Here is an 11821-nt window from a genome sequence, read left to right on the forward strand (position 1 = left end):
AAGTAAAGTAAAATAAATAAAACCCACCTTAAATGTCTATTAAAGTAAATACGGTAAAGTTTCTCTCTGCAGAGGGATTTTCACACAAACTAATCAACCACAGACCTTAAAAGGAAAACAGCCCGCAGTCACACGCACTTCAACTCTGCGGGCGTTGCATTTAATGAACCCGGGAATAATGATGCACTCACCCACGGTTCATTAAACATAAATGTTTATCATATTTAGTGTGATTACTTTGGCAAGAGTTAAACAGCGGAGCCCGGAGCCTAATTGCCTCCACTCTGCAGAGCTAATTGCACTTGTTAGGCACAAATTGGCTGCAGTCAATTGGCTTTATCTCACAGGAGAGGAAAAATAATATTTACAGAGGTGGGTTATCACAGTTTGATCTGAAAACTTCACTCAGAGGGTTTGAAAAAATCTTGATTATTAGTCATGTGTGTTTGGCTATACGAACTTTTATTTTTTCCAAATTTAAATCCAGTCAAACTAATTAAAGTAATGCAGTCTGAAGTGAAATTTTTTTTTTAAAAAAAATATAAATAAATAAATAAATCCTAAAAAAATCTTTCAATTATATTTGCTTGGTATATCTTATGGAGAAAAAATTACAAACATTTTTTTAAAACAACTGCCATCATAACGCGTACCATGGAAGGTTAAAACACGCATGTTTTCACGTTTTATTTTTTTTTAATTAGCTCGCAACAAAATGACAAAATCAAACATATATGCGTAAAATTACTCCTAATTAAATCATAATAACGGTGGGATTGTCCAAGAAGCATTTTCATGTTTATAACACTTCTTATAGTTAATTAATTTTAAGGAAATTCGGTTTTAGATTTTAAAATGAAAGCGTCAACTTTGGATTTATGAGCTGTAGGGAAAATAATTATATATCACAAATAAGATTAAGGCACACGTATCCATTTAGCCTACTGTCTAAATAAATTTCTGCACTAAAATCAGTCAAATAAAGTAGAATAAACTTAAATTACTAAATATTTATATATTGCAAAAATACAAAATTAAGTCTGATAGACGCACATCGGCTGGATTTCTAAGGATAAGTTGAGCAGCGATGCCATAAAAAAATACCAGGCTACTTAATCCGTTTAATTATTAGACCAATTACAAAGTAGTGATGAATGCGTGTCTTTTATGGCACATTTTGCAAATAAATTTCGATGATTTTCTGCCGTTTCTTTGCCCTCCGTGCCAAAAACACAAGCTCACTCTGTCCTGCCGTTCATTTCTTCTCTTTACGCGCGACTTCAGCGCCAGATGAAACCTCCCAAACACCCCACAGAGTCCACGCAGAGCCAATAAACTCTCAGAAAGAGGAAGAAATAAATCAACTCACCATGTGCCTCCCAGTGATTCTCCTTCTCCTCACTTCTCCTGCTCCTCCGGATCATTAAGAGAAGCGCAGCAGCAGCAGCAGCAGCAGCAGCAAGTGTCCACACATCCAGCTCCGGCGCGTCTGCTGCAGAGGAGCAGAGCAAGAAGACAAACCTACCGAGAGAGGGCAACACACCGGGTACTGGAGGAAGAGGAGGAGGAGGAGGAGGAGGGAGGGAGGGAGAGGGGAGGAAGATAAATTAACGGGATCAGCTGGGAAGTGCGTCTCTGCATATAGTAACTGAAGTGAGCCAAGTGCTCCCACCTCCAGGGGAGTCACATCCTGCTTGACGCGCAGCCAAACCAACTCACATGGCAAAATGTATCAAACTCAAACAAGCAGGGTGTTTTCTATTAAACAGAGTCTCACAGGTGGAGGTTCAGAGGGGGGGACGCAGGGGACACGTCCCCCCCTCAATATTAAGAACATGTGCATTTGTCCTCCCCAATAAGAGGATCATCATAAGAAGTCATTTGCACCATAAATGGCTCCAGAACAGCCACAAATTGAAGCATAAACATTCACCAGAACTCAAGAAAATTAAGTTTGATGCTCAGATTTTTTTTGGTGAAGGACCCCCCAAATTTTAAACGTCAAACATTTAATTTCCTGCATGCTGGTGAATTTTTATTCTCCAATTTGTGCCTTTTTCTGCATCAATTTATAGTGGAAATGTCCTTAATTTGTCAAAATAAAAGTCTGATTGACTTTACATACAGAACATGATCCACCTGTAGAGGCAATATCCTGCATTAAGTATACTATTATTTTTCATATTGTAAGTCACAGGTTGGACCAAGTCATTGTTTTGCAAGTCTTAAGTCTTAAACTTTGAGTTTCGAGTCCTAAACAAATCGTCATGTGCATTTCACCAAATGTAAAGCCTTTTTAACAAGACAGCAATGATATATTAAATTTGCAAAAAGTATAAATGCTTTGTTAAATTTAGATTTATTTGTTTAAAGAAGTGCAACTGAACTAAATCATAATAAAGTGGTGCTGACACTGCACTTTCATAGCATACAGAACTCTTAACCACAACAGAATAAATGTTATGTTTCCGTAACTGTCTCCTCAAATATTGTTCAATTGGTATATTGAAAAATGTCTATTTTTTTCCTGAATTTGAAAGACTTCTTCTATAAGACTATTCTTCATTTGAGGTTAAATTGTCAGCTATGTTGTTGCGTGTTTCATATTTTATGTTAAAATAAATGAAAAGATAAATGTTATTATTTTTCAAACTGGTGCTCAGTAATGTAACTTTACTCTTAACTTTTCATAGTTCTGCATACATGAAAGTACAAGGACAAAATACAGAAATACAGAATACAGATACAATACAGAAAAGGCACAAACCAACAATCAAAGTTAAGGTTTGAGGGGAAAACAGTCCTTATTTGTCATTTATTAAGTATTTAACTCATAGAAAAGTCACTTAATTAAGGGCTATAGATGACATTGCCATGACTGTAATCAAAACCAACCAAATAACCATTATGTTGTAGCGGTAGCTAGAAACTTCTTGTTTCTCAAAAATGCTGTAGGTGATGTCATGTTTAGGCACAAAAGCCACTTGGTTATGGGTTATGAAAAGATCATGGTTTGGCTTAAAACACCCATGTTCGGTGGTTGCACAAAAGTTGCAGCGACGGTCTGATAAAACACTAGAAAATGCTGTTGGTGACACAAACACCACTGGGAAACGGGTCACCAAAAAAGACAATCAGTGATTTTTGTTTGTCTTGAACAATGGTCGGCAGCTTGGCACCTATCCCACCCGGTCTCAATCTGAAGTTGCCCAAATCCGGCACTTGAGCAGTGACCTGAAGCAGACGCCATCGGACAAAGCCGTCCTTTCCTGTCAGCATGCTACGCGGCCGTCACCATTGTAGGTTAAAGATGCTTGGTAGCATCGGGGGAAATGTTGCGGAACAAGAACAAAAGTTAGGGTGGAAGAGGTGATGGATGGGTCCAAGAAAAACCAGGTAGAGTGGTGTTTGCGACAAACCCTGTTCTTTTTTCCTTAACCTAACCACATGCTTTTGTTGCCTAAACCCAATTACGTGCATTAGGAAAAAAATGTCAAATCTGTTGTACCAAGTCCGACTGCGGCGGGTGGGAAAAAACCTATATTCACGAAGTTGTACCAACGTAGTGTGTTTATTTTTGAAAGAAACTATACGTAAACATTAAATTTCCTGTGAAAACAGAAGTGAACTTTGAAGGAAGACAATGCATGTAATAGGCAGAACTTGACACGGTGTCCCAGAACATCAACAACCAATGCACCCAGGGTATCTTGCATGTCATCTCTGGACGTAAAAAGTTCATGACCGAACGTCGGTATGTGACAAGTTTGGAATGAGAATGTGTTGCACTCTACCTCTCAATGACAAAATCAACCCATATACTATGTCACTTTAGAAACGCTGATATTATACATATGAAACATACAAATCTAACATATTTGTAGTTTGCAAAAATGTACGGAGCAGACGTTTTCTACTGGTGACTGGGTTGTATATTGATTAAATGGTAAGGGGCCTAACACAGATCCTTGGGGTACTCCTATTGACTTGAATTACAATTTTCCTTGCATGGTTTTCAAAACGTACAATACAAACGCTTTCTTCTGGTGACTGGGCTGCAAACTTCTGTTCAAATATTGCCAAAATCTAATTGGTGCATGGAAATGTGTGGCGTTAGCTTGTTCCAACCAAGGCCCAAATGAAAAATCGCTCAGTTGAAATGACAAAAACTGTTTAAAATTTGGCAGAAAATCCTGTTTCCTGTTCTTGTAGGATCCTGTTGCTCACAATAAGAAGCTCATTGAAGAAATTCATTTTCAGGGTCTTAATGTATGAGTAAATACTTCTTCCACAACTGGTAACACATTAACGTCACTTGATGGCACGCTGAGTGTCATAATTTATCTGAAAACAAACCATTTCACTGTATTTGTTGTTACAAGCTCTGGAGAAAATCAGACAAACCAACGTCAACACACTTGAGGGGAAACAGTTCCTGAAACAGGTTGATCTGCCTCAGATACAACTTTCAAGGCAGTTTTTTCCTCTTTAAAACAAAACTGGAACTCAATTCAACATTTCACAGCTTGTTAAAGACATTTTTTACCTTGTGGAGATCCTCCACCCTCAGGTTTATTACCACTGGCGGGCAAATTGAGCACACAGAGGAAAGCCAGTTGTAATAGCCTTTATCTTGTACCGTCCAGGCAAAGATCTCACTCCCCAGTTTGCTCCAATTATCCCTCAGTGGAATAAAAAAATGGTTGAAGTTAATTGGCTGGAGTGGATCGTTCTCAGATGTGAACCAAAACTGATACAGATGGAAATATAAGAAAGAGGATCGAGGAGGGCGGAGGGAGGGAGGGAAGACGCTTGATTGGAGAGGAGGAAACTTTCCCAGAGAAAGCCATAAAACTGATTGATGACTTCCCTCGAGGAATGTTTCCCCAGGTGTGCTTTGTGTGTGTGTGTGTGTGTGTGTGTGTGTGTGTGTGTGTGTGTGTGTGTCTGAGTGTGTGTGCGGCAGTTACAGTGCAGTTAAGAAATGCTATCCTTGGACGCAGGACAAGTGCAATAAAGTAAATTGAGCTGTGAAATGGCACGTTTATGCGTCAATATTGCACTTTGGCAGCATAAACACAAAGACACAAGAGATTTCAGAGAGCTGAGGCGGAGGGGGGATTAAATTGATGCCATTTAAAGAATGATTTAAGTAACACAAATTGATAACAGAAATCATTGCTAAAAACGATATGAGGAAAAAGTTTAAAGGCTTAATAAAACACCTCAGGTGGTCCTTGACAGGTGCCGTGCGCTGCCAACGTTTGCACCCTGCAGCTAGGAGTGTGCTGAGAGACTCAAATCATAATAAACAAAATACCACAGAGGTGTAATTATAAGAGTCAACATTAAGCCACCATGACAGAATAAGAGCAGATTTCACAATACATGGGCGTCGTCTGTTTGATGGATTAGCTGTGCTTAAATATTCAACAAGTGCAACAATATGGCTTTGTACTCTGGTTTAATGATCAAATGTGAACGTGAAGATGCAATTTATATAAAACATATTCATTTGCACTCACAGCATACATTTATTTCTAATTACAGAAGCAAAGAAACACCATGAATGCTCTAAATGAACCTGAAATGCATCTTTTGGCACCACAAATGGGAATGATGTGTCATCGTCTGATTATCTGAAATATGGCTGTGGCACATTAACAAGTGGTATTAACTCTGCAAGGGAAAGATTTATTGTACAGGCAGACAGTAGTGATTCACCCCAGTCCAATAAATCTCTGCGGTGCAGATGGTATGTAGAATTAAAAAGACTTCAGAGACTGTGTTATTTTACAACTGAGGTTAGCTAAATCAGATTTTTATCTCAATATAATGAAGGGGGCAAAAGGTAACAGTAAATGAATGTGGAAGCATTTTCATAATCTTTTAAGGAGTGTCCCAAATTTACAACTTGGAGCACGAGAAATATTAATTGACGACAATGGGTGTACCCCGAGGATCTGTGTAAGGCCCCTTACCATTTAACTAATATACAACCTAGTTGCCAGAAGAAAATGTCAGCATTGTACATTTCAACATATTCTAACTCCGACCTCGTCACATATCGACGTTTGGTCATGGACCTTCCACGTCCACATACAATGTACAAGGTATCCTGGGTGTGTTGGTTGTTGGCATTCTGGGACATCATGTCAAGTTCTGCCTGTTACATGCATTGTCTTCTTTTAAGATACACTTCTGTTTTCGCTGGAAATTTAACATTTACATACGTCACGTTTCCCTATGACGCTTCCAGGCACTGTTAAACTATAACACCAACCAGCTGCGTACCATGCCGACGTTTAAGGACACCTTTTTTCACTGGTTTCTGGCGCCGCAAGTCACTGCTCAAGTGCTGCATTTTGAGTGTGACCGGGCTTAACGTATACCTTCCATATTACGATAACACAACCGAAAGTAATACTGGTCAGAGACTCTTCCTAAAATAAATTAAAATAGAATAAATAAATTAAAAAATAAAATAGAATAAAATTAAACAAAATAAAAAGTAAATGAAATAAAATAAAGTGAAATAAAATAAAGTAAAATAAAACAAAATAAATTAAAACAAGCAAAGCCTACCTGTAAATTAAAGTTAAAGTAAATTAAGTTGAAATGAAGATTCAAAAAGGAAATAAATAAAAATGAAATCAATGAAAAATACAATTATGTATGCTGACGACACTGTTGTATACACATGTCATACAAATAATCCAAAATTGCGGGTAAAAGGCAAATATAATACAATATATATAATTCCACAATAAAAGAGAAACATGATCTTCAAAGCTCTGAGAATTTTAGATCATATTCAAATTGGTCATAGATAGCAAAAAAAAACAACAACAACAAAGGGATAAAGAAATAACTGTGCCACAATAGTTACACCCATGCTGTGTTAAAGTTTTCAAGCTGATGTTTGGACCAAACTTTTAGCACAGGAGCATCTTCTGAAAAACTTAATCAGTTAGGGTAAAGAAATAAGCACAAATTACTGTGTGTTTTACTTCAAGATTTCAAGGTTCAGAAGTTGTAAGAAGATCCTTTACTAACGTGGAGGTGTATCTCACATGTCTCGTTCATTTCAGGGGTCGCCTCCCGTCATCTGAGTAGATTTTCAAGGAGATCATGTTGCCTCCCCTCTGACCTTCTCCAGTGTGCGCAGCAGCAGTGTGGAGAGGAAGGAAATGACGGACAGACTTTTAAAAATGAACTGTCCTGGACCCTGAAACAGACTTATTAACTTTGGTCCGGATGATGGTCACTTACATTTAGATGTTTTATTTATTTATTGTGACTCTTCAACAATCCACAGGGAGCATTTTGTTGCTGGTAACTATGATGTTTTTGTTTTAATGCAACAACGAGACAGATGTCTGTAAAACAAACCTTGACTGAAGGCTTTGGCTTTTAAACATGGTTGGCAAAAAGAGCAGACTGGAAAATTATCCTGGTTGCCATGAATCCAAATGTTTTTGTTTTTCCAAGCCTCCCTGACTTTGACGCGAGTGTTGACAGGTGCTGGATGGAGATGGGGAGCAGACAGTTGTTGTGCAGCGAAGGAAAACTCACCAATAAACCGCAACTTAACCTGCTTTGCTAAGGGATCGAAGATCAAGAGGAAGAAAAATCCGTCTAAAGCAAGCTAGAAATCCAGATATTCCAACAGGAATTCATCAGGCCACACACAATAGCAACCTACACACCAGAAAATATGTTGGCATTGTAAGTTTCTGCAAACCACAAATATGTGAAATATGTATCACATGTAGCAAATATGTTGAAACTTTACATTGAAACATTTCATTTTTCAGTTTTATGTTGTGACAACACTATGGTTAATATATGGTTATGTTTAGGCAAAAAAAACACTTGATTGGGGTTAGGAAATTATCTTTTTTTGGCTTAAAATAAGTGGTTTGGTCTCACAAAATGTCTGGAAATGTTTTAATGTGTTAATATAAATACCTGGTCTTGTTGCCACAAACACGGCTGTTAATCCCCCAACGTATCGTTTCCATATACCCCGTTTTCTCTGCATAAACATGACTGGAAATGTCCCAACAATTTCTTAAAAAAATACCCATTTTTGTTGGCACAGAATGGCTAGAAATGTCCTGAGGCATCACTGGAAAAATACCCAGTTTTGTTAGCACAAACATAGTTGTAAATGTCCCAGCATCTCATCAAAAATATCCAGTCATATCGTCACAAACATGGCTGGAAGCATTCTGACTTCTCGTTAAAATACTAATTTTTTGTAGCAACATGTGGCCAGAAATGACCCGACAACTGATTAAAAGATAATCGGCTTTGTTGCCACAAACAAAGCAGGAAATGTCCTGATATCTTAGAAAAAAAACTTAGCTTTGTCATCACAAACACAGCTGGAAATGCTCTGACATGTTGTTTAAAAAATACCTGGTTTTGTCCCCACAAACACAACAAAAAAATGTCACTAGGTCTTGTTTAAAAATACCAAGTTGTGTCATCACTAATATGGCTAAAAATGCTCCGACTTCTTGTGAAAAATTACTCAGTGTTATTACAGCAAATGTGTCCAGAAATGCCCTGGTGTCTCATGAAAAAAAATACCCAGTTCAGTGGCCACAAATGCAGCAGGAAATGCTCTGACATGTTGTTAAAAAATACCCGGTTGTGTTGCCATAAACAGGACTGGAAATGTCCCGACATCTCATGAAAAATATCTGGTTTTGGAGCCACAGACAGAGCTGGAAATGTCCCAACACCTCGTTAGGAAAAAAAAGTTTTCTCATCACAAACATGGCTGGAAATGCTCTGACATGTTAAAAAAAAATACCTGGTTTTGCTGGAAATGTCCCGATGTCTTGTTAAAAATACTAGGTTTTGTCGCCACAAACGCAACAAGAAATGTGCCTATTTGTTGTTTAAAAATACCTGGTTGTGTTGCCACAAACATGGCTGGAAATGCTCTGACATCTTTTTTCGAAAAAAGCCCCGTTTTGTCATCACAAACAGGGCTTGAAATGCTCTGACATGTTTAAAAAAAAAAATGGTTTTGTGGCCATAAATGTGGCTGGAAATGTTCTGATATCTTGTCAAAAATTCCTGGTTTTGTCACCACAAATACAGAAAGATTGTGTCGCCACAAACAGAGCTGGAAATGCCCCAGCATCTCATTTCAAACACTTGGTTTGGTCATAACAAACATGGCTGGAAACATCTCATTTAAAAAATGCCTGGTTTGTTGTTTGATGCTCTTGAACAGTGGCCTGCTGCTGTCTGTTGCTTGGCAGCCGTCTCGGCTCGTTGTCATGTCATCCACCATCCCCTCTTCCTTTAGAAACTCATCTATCACTGTGGGGCGTCCTGGTAGCGTTTGGGCCTAAGATGCAGACCAGGGACCTTTTTTAGCCAAGAGAAAGAGACACCACCTGTTTGTGCACAACATGTTGTATTTTTATCCACTACCCACCTTTACAAATTAAGTAAAAGCTCACGAATCAAAGAAGTTTTCTACTTTTCATTCTTATTAAGGTATCTGATTACAAAATCGTTCCCAGATCCCTTTTATTTTACAGTTGATCGAGAAACAAATTGAGGGGAGAGCAGCTCGTCCAATAAAAGCTCAAAAATGAAAGCTTCCACACGAACAACATCACCACCAATGTCAACACATAATAAGATAAAAATATTTATGTTTGCTTTTGTAGTTGAGTCTAGCTGGAGTTTTACCGTCAGAAGAAGTCGAGCGTCTAATACAGATGTGCTGACACATGTTGATATTTAAGGTTTTATCATGCACAGTTGAAAAAGAAACACAAACGGATAAAAATTTGAATTAGTGGTTACATATGTCAAACCTCTGACTGATCCCTCCAGCCAGACTGTGACTCCTGCAATAAAGTTATGGTTCAAGTGCATCTTGCAAAGATGAAAGCCTCGATGATGAAAACAATCAGACTGCAGACTGATCAATCAGATGTCTTTCATCAGCCAGCATGTGTCCAAACAGTGGCATGATTACCAGATAGTACGCATCATAAAACTGATGCGGGTGAGTGTGATGTCACATGATTTCTGGTAAAACCTTCAAACAGAAACTCATCAGACTATATTCACAACCATCTAAGGTTAAAAAGGCTCACAAAGTTACACATACAACACCCATAGAATTTCCGAAACTGCATCTGAAAACATGTTTTATTTTTTGGAGATTATCTTAGTTTAGTTTAGCATTTGATAATCATTACATTCTTGTGACTGTCTTTTATATTGTATACCCTGCTAAAACTAAGCTAAACTAAGCTACACTAAACTGAGCTAAATTAAGCTAAACTAAACTGAGCTAAACTAAGCTACACTTAACTGAGCTAAACTAAGCTAAGCTAAACTAAGCTACACTAAACTGAGCTCAACTGAGCTAAACTAAGCTACACTCAGCTGAGCTAAGCTAAAGTAAGCTAACTGAGATAAACTAAGCTAAGCTAAAATAAGCTACACTAAGCTACACTAAACTGAGCTAAACTAAGCTAAGCTAAACTAAGCTACACTAAGCTACACTAAACTGAGCTAAACTAAGCTAAACTAAACAAACCTACACTAAACTATGCTAAACTGAGCTAAACTAAACTCAACTAAGCAAAAATAAGCTCAGCTAAACTAAACAAAGCTAAACTAAGCTACACTAAACTGAGCTAAACTAAACTAAACTAAGCTAAACAAAGCTAAACTACACTAAGCTAAACAAAGCTAAGCTAAACTAAATTTAGCGAAACTAAGCTAAACCAAACTAAGCTAAGCTAAACAAAGCTAAACTACACTAAACAAAACAAAGCTAAACAAAGCTAAGTTAAACTAAATTAAACTAAACTAAACTGAGCTAGATTAAGCTACATTAATGAAACTGAGCAAAGCCAAACTAAACTAAGCTAAGCTAAGCTAAACTGAGCTAAGATAAGCTAAACTAAGGGTAAAAGCTCCAGCAACACGTGTAGTGTTAACAATTTTACAGTCACTTTAATTCATATTTTGTTTAATCTTGTGTAACTGTTGCGTATTTTATTCCATAATGGTTTTAAGTATTTGATTTGATTTGCCTCATTGCAGCCATGAAGTGTTTTAATCCTGGTGAAACCACTTAAAGCACTTAATCCTGTGTTAAGGTCATTATTATTTATTATGTTTATCATATAAATGGTAAAGTTGTGCCAGTTTACTCTGAACAAATTGAGCTAAACAGTACCCACAGTAACTGTTCAGCTCATCAGCACAGGGGAACCTGTTCAGGTGATGTGGTGTCACATGATCAAATAGAGACTTGACATTGGATAAAAAATACTGAAGACAGTCAGGAATCATTTGTTTATTCAAATAATCTTCAATACCTTATTCAGAGTTTAAGTAGAGTACGCATATATTTTAGATTTTATAACACCAAAACTGAAAAAGAAAAGGAAACCATGATGGAGATGGGTTTGCTTTTTCAAAGGTATATGACACCATTTTTAATTAAATGTGAGTTTTGCTTCAGGCATATTTTAAGGTGGTAATCTAAATTACTCACAAGGGCCTGTTTTCTGCCTGACATGTAGTTGAAGGGCCCACTCTCTATGGGCCCCCTCACCCAATGGGCCCCAGTGCAACTCCTCTGCCTGCACTATCTATATTTACGCCCCTGGTACCAAGATTTGTGGTCCAGAGTCGCAAACATGATGTTAATGTATACGGGAACAGTGGTTAACAATGTAAACATTAAACTATGATACCAGTTTTTGAGATTTTACAATGCAATGTCAGAAAAAAAATCTGTGTACATGGGACGAACATGCTTTAA

General features: G+C 37.6%; 1 protein-coding gene across 1 annotated transcript in view; it reads right to left on the reverse strand.

Annotated features, from left to right (window-relative positions):
- The window catches only part of ntn5 (netrin 5), a 36779-nt gene extending 32067 nt beyond the window's left edge, over window positions 1-4712 (reverse strand). Inside the window, exons 1-2 of the mRNA XM_033651931.2 lie at window positions 4547-4712; window positions 1370-1549 (exon numbers count right to left, since the gene is read on the reverse strand). The gene's annotated coding sequence lies outside the window, so the exon portion shown is untranslated. The remainder of the gene's footprint in view (window positions 1-1369; window positions 1550-4546) is intronic.
- Window positions 4713-11821: the final 7109 nt, after the last annotated feature.

Source organism: Epinephelus lanceolatus, chromosome 22, assembly GCF_041903045.1.
Source record: "Epinephelus lanceolatus isolate andai-2023 chromosome 22, ASM4190304v1, whole genome shotgun sequence".
NCBI classification, from domain to species: Eukaryota; Metazoa; Chordata; class Actinopteri; order Perciformes; family Serranidae; genus Epinephelus; species Epinephelus lanceolatus.